General features: G+C 32.4%; 1 protein-coding gene across 1 annotated transcript in view; it reads right to left on the bottom strand.

Moving 5' to 3' along the window:
* The window catches only part of LOC109347044, a 19,510-nt gene that overhangs the window by 6,319 nt on the left and 1,722 nt on the right, over positions 1–11,469 (bottom strand). The gene's annotated exons all lie outside the window — the stretch shown is intronic.

Here is an 11,469-nt window from a genome sequence, read left to right as displayed (position 1 = left end):
CTTTGAAACAAAGAATAGAAAGGACTCATAAGAAGAGTATAAACAAAAATGGGTGATACAAGGATTGGTGGATAAGATGGGAATGGCGACACGAAAGGTTTAAGAAGTAGAAATTTATATAATAATGAAATATAATAGGTCTTTTAATATATAAACAAAGAAACTAATAAAATAAAACAAAATGTGATCAGATTGATTTATCAAGCTAAAACAATAGGATAGGGGGTTGGTTCACTTGGTTGTGTATGGATAACAACGAAACACAATTATTATAAATATAAGTATATAAAATAAGTATGATAATTAAGTAACATATCTATCATAAAGGTGGTGATAAATTAACTATTATTGGAATAAAAATTTAAAGGAAGATAATGTTGCAATATAAATTATATAGAAGATATTACTTGCTAAATTATGATAAAAATGATAAATGCTTATAAAATATGTTTAATGTAAATTCGTATGCAGGCACTTCTAAAATTATGAATAATTTAATAATAATATTTCTAACTCAAAATATATTTAAAATAAAATATTTATTACAAAAACTCATTTTTTTTTAAATATATAGATTTATTTTGTTGTGAGATACCCGATAAAAATCACATATTTTGAAAATATTAAAAATATAAGTTGTTAGATAATCATTTAAAAAACATGATACTCATTTAAAAAATATTAAGATAACTCTACGATCCAACTTTTCACTCACACAAGAAATAGATAATGTCGGTATTACAGTACACCAATTAGAAAGAGAAGTTTTCTTTTATTTTTATACTATGTAAACTAATATGACATGTGATCTTCGGTATGGTCTAGAAAAGAACAAATAAGGTAAATGTCTTCTCCTACATCCATGGCAAAAAGAGAAGTTTTTCTTTAATATGTTTTGTTCATGTTATTATGAGACTGTAAACATCTTGGGTTACACATGTAATATTTAAATCTGTTCGTGTCATTACTTTTTATAGCCAAATCAAAGTCATTTACTTCAAGTAAGGTTTATGGCTATAGACATAATTATCATGAAAATTATTGCATAGATATTAAAAATCTTATTTCTCTTTTAATGATGGGAAAAATAAGAAATAAGAAAATTCAAAAGACATCACCCTTCTGGAAAGCGAATGCATGTCTTATAAATAGGAGTTATGATCCCCAATTGTAGACACAACAAAATCAAATTTATTTTCTTCATCCCATTGGAAGATGAACTAAAGACTAAGAGTAGTCTACATTGGAAGATCACTAATCCATCAAGAAGTTCATATCTTTAAAGAAGATTTCATGAATTCTTCAGATAGGCTTCCACTTTCTATTTATTTTTAATGATTTAACATGATTAATATATTTATATGATAATAGTATTCTTGCCATATTTAGTATCTTCCATGATATAAGATTACTATAAGTGATATTAGAACCATTTCATGTTAAATCATTAAGATGTAGATTTCTCAATTCTAATATGTATTTATTCTTTAGACTATGATATGAATTGTCTTTGATATAGATGCATTATTTTTATAACTTATTTTTTATGTGTAAACATTATAATACATGTATATAATTATCTATATTAGAGAATATGCTTTATATCTGCATGTATCCATGAAAGACATATTTGCCTCAATTCATCACCAATGTCGTTATCCTTCCATTTTTTATTGAGATATAACAAGGTATTGTAGTTTCATAAAGTGATATAAAATCTGAAATATTAAACATACTGATAGTGAGATTAAAATTGTATTGTGTATGACCATTAATGATGATGAAACTTTGACATGCATATAATGATATATATAGTTAGATTTAAAGTAATCCATATAACCCCATGACAATTCTTCATATTGCATCATGGGGTAGTTAAAATTTCATCTTTATGGTCAATTCTTTTCTCTGGTTCCCACGGATGAAATTGAAGTATAACTCAATAAATTTGAATTACTAACAATGTTGCTTTTTTTTTTTGGATTGAAGCGTTATATTTCCCTACGTGACCTTCTCTCCCTCTATTCAGTGTTAGTTATTTCTTTTTAATATGTGATACCATTTGAAATTTTAAAATGTGACAAAAGGATCCTGGTTGGTATCACACACGTTTTTTTTATTGGTGAAAAGGTGGCTCCTTAATAATTATTACTAGGACACGTTAATATGCTGTTATTGAGTCTCCATTAAATATAATTAAAAACATAGTCATTCTATTGTAATTAGGAGGAAAATACATTATTATTATTATTAATTTAGCATCCATTAATGTATGGAAATATGCTGTAAATAAATAAGAATAACTTTGGATTAAGTGTTAAATCAAAATTCAAATAATTGGTTATATTTGGATTATAATTTTGTTTAATATTTAAAGTGATTCAATTATAACATGAAGTTGCCAAAGCGATATCTCTTGTCTAGATTGCTCATGATAAATGTTGAATGTTATTGTGTATATTTATTCATGTAAGTATTGATCGGCCTAAAAAATGAATAATATTTGGCCAGATTATATGCAAATATGTGATAGTAAACACGTGATAATTATAAAGTTACATATGTGAATGATAAATCAATCAAAGAATTAAGATGCAAGCATGCATGAATGATCAAGATTGTGTATACAAGCATGCATCACATATATTTTGATGAAGACGAAGGTTGATGACAGATAGAGTTTGATAAGGACAATGATCGATAATAAAGATTAATGATCAAAGGATAAGCTTGAAGGGATGAACAAATCAACAAAACAACAAAGCCAACAATATAGTCAAGACTCAAGTTCATACAAGGAAAAGCATTCAAGAAGATCTTGAGGCTAAATATTTTATATCTTTATTAAGTCTTAGGATGTTTGCTTAGTAATAGTCTAGACTAGGATGAACCCCAACGAAAGTCTCACAAGCTAAAATCAATCATAACTAAAATGAGACTAACATGCATATATACATTATTTACATACACATGCATACATACATGATCATATGTTTTGAATGCATTCAAAAAGACTTTTTAAATCATACATCATTCAAAGGCATGCATCATTCTTTTATAAATCATGTAGGTGGTTCATACATCCTTGAAATATCTTTTTGGAAAACCATTAATCGATTAATAGATACTTTAATCGATTAAGCATTGATTTCTTGGGAACCTGTTAATCGATTAAGTATGAGTTTAATCGATTAAGGGTTGTTACTATTTCTGTTTTATGGTATTTTCAAGAACCCATTAATCGATTAAGTTTAAGGTATAATCGATTAACTAAAGTTAAAAACAGAATGGTATATTAACCCAAGTTTTTCATATTGCTTCATAACATACATGAACATTGATTCATAGAGTTAGAACACATATACGAAAAACAGATTACACATTATTCAGAAAATCTTAAGCTCTTTCACTTATATATCCTTAGAGATATTTTCAAAAGTGTTCTTTTGAAAAAGAGAAAAGGGTGACTCTTTATAAAGATGCCTATTGAGCTTAATTGTTAAAAAGAAACATTGCATTTCACGTTTTCTGTTCTGTAATTGTGAGATCTTTAGAAGGGTTCTTAGATTCTAGAAGAGTGGTTAAATCTGCATATTGAGGTGCACACACAACTTGAAAGAATTGTTAGACAAGGCAATAACATGTTCTCTTGGTGTGAATGTTATCACTATTGATAGAGAATAGGTTTGGGAAAAATCCTAGTTGTTGTTAGGTGTGTCTTCACGAGAATCAAGAGGTCTTGGTATTAAGCAATATCTTCCAGGGGCCTAATCGTGAAAAGATAGGAGATTTAGTATGTGATAGAGAGGTCAAACCGAGGTTGTCAAGTTCATAGAGATCAAGAAAGTAGCATTTTGCGTCTTGTATTGGAAGTTTGTTTGTAAGAATACATTAAGATTTCATAGTGAAGAAAAATCTCTTAAGATCAGAAAGGGAGGTCTGGATGTAGTTTGCAGTGGACTGCAAACAAACCAGGATAAAAAGTTGTGTCTCATTCTTCTTATCCCCTATCTTTTTATATTTCTGCATTACTTAATTTACTTAACTTGACATGCATATAATTATGTGTTAATTGCATATTCTATATTGTGCTCTTACTGTCCTTAACTTCTATAATAAGTGCATTTAAGTTTAGTTGAATCTTGGTAATCTTGGAGATCAAAAGAAAACTGTTTTCATTGAACAAGAACTAAATAATCGATTAAGGTTTTTAGTTAATCAATTAATAGCAGAACGAGGTAATCGGTTATAGTTGTGTTTAATCAATTAAACAATGTATAATTTTGTGTATTCTGTTTGTTTATCGAGCAACGATAATCGTATACTGTATCACCTATTCACCCCCTATAGGTGAATTATAGAGCCTTGTGGGACCCAACAAAGAATTATTTATTATTTGACATACATTACTATCAATGTTTGACCATTACAACAAGAGTACCATTAGCAACTAATATTATTGTTCAAAGACTTAACATTAATGTTGCACTTGGTATCTTGAGATAAATTATACCATATTTAAATTTGATTATATATATGAATTTGAATTATGATGCGAGTATATATTTATGTTGTTTATTTTGTTCTTTTTTCCAGTTAATGTTGCTACAATACCTGCTAACATGAATTTGGTTGCAATCCTTTATAGTACCAACTTTAAGGATTGGAAATAGAATATCTTAATTGTGTTTGGCTGCATGGATCTTGACTTTGCACTAAGAATGGAGCAACCCCATTCTATTGTGGACTTTAGTTCCTTTGAAGAGAGGAAATCTTATGAGAAGTGGGAACATTCCAATCGTATGAGTCTTATGATTATTAAGTGCACCATTTTGGAGGCATTTAGGGGTGTTATATCTGAAAGAATTACAATTGCCAAAGAATTCCTTGCCGAAATGGAGAAACACTTTTCCAAAAGTGATAAGGCAGAAACAAGCATGTTACTTCAATGCTTGATTTATATGAAGTAAAAAGGAAAAAGGAATATAAGAGAGTACATAATGGAAATGTCTAATATTGCTTCTAAGCTTAAGGCTTTAAAGCTCGAGTTCTAAAATGACTTCGTCGCTCATTTGGTGTTAATATATCTTCCTATACAATTCAGTCAATTTAAGATAAGTTATAATTGTCAAAAGGATTTAGGAGAGAGAATGTATCTTAATGAGCTTAATTCCTATTGTGTGCAAGAAGAAGAGAGAATGGAGTAAGAAAAGATAGAAAGTACTACCTAGAAAACACCTCTAAAAATATGGGCAAAAAGAGGAAATATGAGACTACTAAGAATAAAGCTGCTAAAAGCCCAATTCAAAAGAAGCAAAATAATGACGAAAAAGGTTGTTCCTTTTGCAATAATACTAGACATGTTAAGAACGAATGTACCAAGTATCATGCATGGCGTGAAAATAGAGGTATGTTCCTTACTTTAGTCTGTTCAGAGGCAAATTTAGCTTCAGTACCTAGAAACACTTGGTGGTTAGATTATGGTGCTACTACTAACATTAGTGTTTTAATGCAAGGTTTCCTAAGTTACCGAAGATCAACTAATACTGAAAGACACATTTATGTAGGAGATGGCAAGTAGGTAGATGTAAAGGCAATAGGGCATGTTAGGTTGTTATTAAGTATTGGCTATTATTTGGATTCAATTGATACTTTTGTTGTACCGTCATTTAGATAAAATTTAATTTCTATTTCTTATTTGGACAAATCTGACTATCATTATTCATTTGGAAGTAATCAATTTAGTTTATTTATTAATTCAAATATTGTTGGAACTGGTACTCTTATGGTGTATGACAATCTATATTTGCTCGATATTATTGCTTCTTATAATGAAACCTTGAATGTGGAATCACGTGGTAGTAAGCGTAAAGTTGACAATGCGAACTCGGGAATGTTGTGGCAGAAGCGTCTAGATCATATCTCTAGAAATAGAGTTGAACGACTTGTGTCAAATGGGATCCTTGATTCCATTTACTTTACAGACTTTAACGTCTGTGTTAAGTGCATTAAGGGCAAACAGACCAAGCATAAGAATTTAGGAGCATACAGAACTACATATGTCTTAGAATTGATACATACGAATATTTGTGGGCCATTTCCCACATCATATTGAAATGGTCAACAATACTTTATATCATTCGTAGACGATTATTCTAGATATGCATACCTATTTCTGATACATGAAAAGTTTCAATCTTTGGATGTGTTCAAATCTTTTAAGACTGAAGTTGAAAATCAACTCATTAAAAGAATTAAGTGTATGAAATCTAACCATGGTGGTAAGTATTATGGTAGATATGACGGTTCAGGTGAACAACATCCAGGATCATTTGCCAAGTACCTAGAGGAATGTTGGATCGTCCCACAATACAGCATGCTAGGGTCGCCTAGCATGAATGATGTTGCTAAAAAACGAAATCCGACTCCTAAGAATATAGTAAGGAGTATCATATGTCATTCTACTTTACCAGGGTCACTTTGGGGATAGGCATTGAAGACTGAAGCTTACATTTTTAACAAAGTACCAACTAAGGCAGCTGCAAAAATGCCTTATGAGCTTTGGACAAATACAAAGCCTAGTCTAAATCACCTTCATGTTTGGGGATATCCAACTGCGGGAAGGCTTTATAAGTCAAATGAAAGAAAATTGGATCCTCGAACAATGAGAAAATACTTTATTGGTTATTCTGAATAAGCTAGGGGTTATAAATTTTATGATCCCAAATTAAAGACAATTTTAGAGACTAGAACTGCATGTTTTTCAAAGATGTTGAGTTTGAGGGGAGAAATAAGGTTAAAGACTTTGTTTTTAAAGAAGAATCAATTTCGATTCCAGGACCTATTAATACAATTTCTTCACATGAAGAAAGTATAGAACCTCTTCAAGACATTGTTGTTCAAACTCCAGTTCAAGATGAAGAACAAACTCAAAATCCTCAAGAACTTGTTCTTCAAGAGCCAATACCTTTGCGAAGGTCTACTAGAGTAAGAACAAATGTTATTCTAGATGATTACATAGTATTTCTCTAGGAACATGAGGAACATGAGGAACATGATGGTATAATGGAAATAATCCAATCAATTTCCATGAAGCCATGAAAGATTCCAATTCAGAAGAGTGGATTGAAGCAATGAATGAGGAGTATAAGTCAATATAATACAATAAAATTTGGGAACTTGTCCCATTACGAGAATATGTGAAACTCATTGGTTGCAAATGGATATTTAAGACCAAACGGGACTCCAATGGTAATGTGGACAAGTATAAGGCTCATCTTGTAGCCAAAGGCTATACTCAAAAGAAAGGGATTGACTATAAAGACACTTTCTCTCTAGTTTCATCAAAGGACTCTTTTAGGATAATCATGGCTCTTATTGCACATTATGATTTGGAGCTTCATTAGATGGATGTCAAGACAACATTTCTCAATAGAAACATTGAGGAAAAAAGTTATATAATGCAACCAGAAAAGTTTGTGTTAGGAGACCAAAAGAAAATGGTTTGCAAATTGACAAAATCTATCTTTGGGCTAAAACAAGCGTCTCGTCAGTGGTACCACAAGTTTCAGCAAGTTATTCATTCATTTGGTTTTGAGATGAATGTGGTTGATGAGTGTGTGTATCATAAATTCAGTGGGAGTATATATATTTTCCTCATCCTGTATGTTGATGACATACTACTTGCCACCAATGATATATGCATGTTGCATGAAACTAAGAAATTTCTCTGAAGAAATTTCCAGAAGAAAGATCATGGTGAAGCCTCTTTTGTGTTAGGGATACAGATACACCGAGATCATTCTCGAGGTATCTTACGATTGGCACAAAGAAGCTATATCAATAAGGTGCTCAAAAGGTTTGGCATGTAGGACTGCAAACCAGGTAACACCTCGGTAGCCAAGGGAGACAAATTTAGTCTCGGTCAGTGCCCAAAATAAAATCTTGAGATTCAGGAAATGCAAAAGATCCCTTATGCATTAGCTATAGGGAGTCTAATGTATGCTCAAATTTGTACGCGTCCAGACATAGCATACATTGTTGGAGTGTTAGGCAAATACTAAAGCGATCTAGGAATGAATCATGGGAAAGCAGCCAAAATGGTTAAGAGATATTTGAGGAAAACAAGGGATCATGTGCTCACTTATAGGAGGCCAGACTATTTGTAGATCATAGGATATTCTAACTCTGATTTTGTTGGGTGCCAAGATAGTAGAAAATCCTCTTCGGGGTATGTCTATTTGTTGGCTGGTGATGCAATCTCTTGGTGTAATTCCAAGCAAAAACTAGTCATTTCATTCACCATGGCGGCAGAAAGAGGAGTTTTTCTTTAACTTTTTTTGTTTATGTTACTATGAGACAACTCTATAAGACATTTTGGATCACATATATAATATATAAATGTGTTTGTGTCATTACTTCTTATTAGCTAGATTAAAGTGATCTACTTCAAGAAAGTTTTATGACTATAGACATAATTATCATGAAAATTATTGTGTAGATACCAAATATCTTATTTCTATTTTTATGATAGGCAAAAACAAGAAATAAGAAAATTCTAAACGCATCACCCTTCATGAAAGAGAATGCATGTCTTATAAATAGGGGTTATGGTCCCCAATTGAAGATGGAGACATTGTTTAAACAAGGGCTAGTCATGGAGGGGACTTCTAATAAACTCCTCAATGTTGAAGAAGTAGATGAGGGTTTCCAAATGAAGGAAACTGAGGAAAATGTTGATGACATAAGCGAGAATAGATGATACAAATGTGATGAAGAACGGGAGAAGGAGTTTGATCCATGCCCGAAAGTCAAAATATCCAAGCAGGGGTTTGAAACATGGTGTAAGCCACAGAAATAAGACTAGGTGGTTCGATTATTAGGAATGAAAGCTTCAATGTGTTTGATGGAATTTCGATTGAACAAGGTCTAGGCAGTAAGTGGAAGGATTCAAATTTTTATATGCTAGAAAATTACTTTCTAGTACACTTCACTAAAGAGGAAGATTACAATCATGATTTATTTGAAGGGCCTTGCATGATTTCAGACCACTACATAGTCACCCAGAGATGGAGTCCCTTCTTTATGCCCATAGAAAAGGAAGTATAAAAGATTGTGGTATAGGTCAGAATCCCAAATTTACCTATTGACATATACAATCAACGCTTTCTATGGCGAGTAGGGTCAAAATTAGGAACCATGCTTAAGATGGATCATCTTACTTCTTCCATTTACTCAGGAGGGGAGTTTGCAAGAATATGCATGGAAATAAACCTCCTTCAGAAGCTGGTTCCTAGGATTAAGGTAATGGGTCGAACTTTAGACTTGGAATATGAAGGATTTCACTAAATATTTTTCTCATGTGGTAAGTATGGGTACCAGGTCGAGCTGTGTCTAGAGGGTGTTTGTTTGGAGGAAGATAAGAAGAGGAACAACCATATTTGTGGGTCCAAGGAGAACGAGATGGCTGGTGAGGAGTGCCAAAATCCTAAAATCATTAGCAGTTGTGAAAATCTAGATCGAAATAAAGTGGGTCTTGCTTCAAAAATTCAAAATTAAACAGTAGGGCATAGAAAAGTTATTATTGAGGAAAATCAGGAAGTAACAGAATGGGGGACTTTTAGTCCCTGGATGGTAGTGACAAGGAAGCATAATGAGCGAGTTAAGAAAGATGGAAATATGACTAATGATGGGAAGTTTATAAAAGGAGATAAATTTAAGCATGACGTTGGGAATGAGATTATACACCTTTCTCCTCTATTAGGAGATCAAAGTGTCCATATTAGGACAAATCCAGGCAACCATGGTTTCAAGAGTCAATCCTCTAAAGTAGATAAGGGGACATACTTGCCTCCAAAATATAATTCCTAAAAAGTTGACTAGTGTTGACACAGTTTCATCATTGAATGTGGAGCTAGTGGTTCCAACAATGAATCAAGGTATAGAAATTGGTAATCTTCAAATTGTTCAGTTAGAGATTGTCTCGTATGAAGAACATAATGGTTTGAATAATCCAGGTATACGATTTCATGAAGAAAGGGATCATTCTTCACATATTCAATTGTTCAAAGAGACTAACACCTGGATGATTAGCCTTAGCCTTCTGGAAAATGAGAATGAGAGGTCGGGAAAAGTTGTTGCTCTACAAGATATGTCAGAGTCTTGGAACCCCACTTTTATTTCCATATAGTATGAATATTATCAACTAGAATTGTAGAGGAACAAAAGCAAAAGGTTTCGGGAACCTGGGTAATGATTTGAGGAATATGTTTTCTATGACTTTCATGATTTTGATGGAAAAAAGATTGATGGTCATATTAGTGACAAAGTTATTAAAAATTGTGGGTTATATTGATGGCTACGCAAAAGTAGATGTGGTAGAGAGAGCTAGTGGTATTTGGTGTCTGTGGGGTTCCACTATGTGGAGGGTTAATGTCATGGGTTCTTCCAACCAACATTTATCAATGGAGGTTAGCTGGAAAGGTGACAAAAATTGGTTGTTGATAGCGATGTATGGAAGCCCTCACTTTCGATGCAGTCTAGTCTTTGGAACTTTATTCGGGATAGGGCTTTTAGGTTTGTTCTACATTGGTGTCTAATAGGTGATTTCAATTTAGTTTTTTCTGCTAGGGGAGAGATAGGGTATAACGAGTTAGAACCCTCCTAGGTGAGCTCTTGCCTTTGCGTCCCTCATTTCTAATTATGACTTAATCGACTTGGGCTTCATTGGTCCTTTCTTCACTTGATAAAGGGATAGACTTAGAGAAAGACTAAATCGTGCATTATCAAACCTCAATTAGAGATTAAAGTTTCCCCAATTCCTAAATCACACACCTCAATCCCTTTAAATTCGATCATTCTGTAAGTATCAGAGTGCAACTAAGAGGGGGGTGAATTAGTTGTCTTAAAATAATGGCCGCTTTTTCTGCAAAATCAAAGTTAAAGTGCAGCGGAACAATATGCAGAAAAATAATAGGAAATAAAATGAAAGAGATAAGGAGAATAGAGTACACAAGGAGTTTTTATACTGGTTCACCTTCCTGTCCACCGAAAGCTACATCCAGTACTCTTGCCGCACAAGAGATTTTTCCACTAAGAATTATGAGTTGTAATTACAATATCTCACCCCGAGATCTCTATGTACCTTACACACTCCCTAATTCTTATACCCTTGGAAAACCCCTTTCCAAGTGAATCAATCCCTTTTCTCTTCACACCACGTGAAAGAAAGAATTGAATATATTCCCCTTTCTTTTCAAACCCAGTGAAAGAAAGAATTCTTTACAACAATGAAGAATATTCAACTATGGCAGATTGCCTTTACAAGTATGAAACTTATGTAACTTGCAATCAAATCTCTGAATATATATAGAAGTATATAATGCTCTTTGTAAAAGTCTTTTGAAACACTTAAAGCAACTTTGCAAAATTAACTTGAAAGTTTAAGAACAAGTTGCAAAAAGTTCAAAG

Source organism: Lupinus angustifolius, chromosome LG05, assembly GCF_001865875.1.
Source record: "Lupinus angustifolius cultivar Tanjil chromosome LG05, LupAngTanjil_v1.0, whole genome shotgun sequence".
Classification (NCBI taxonomy): Eukaryota; Viridiplantae; Streptophyta; class Magnoliopsida; order Fabales; family Fabaceae; genus Lupinus; species Lupinus angustifolius.
The sequence above is the reverse complement of the archived record's forward strand: the minus strand, read 5'-3'. Positions and strand labels throughout refer to the sequence as shown.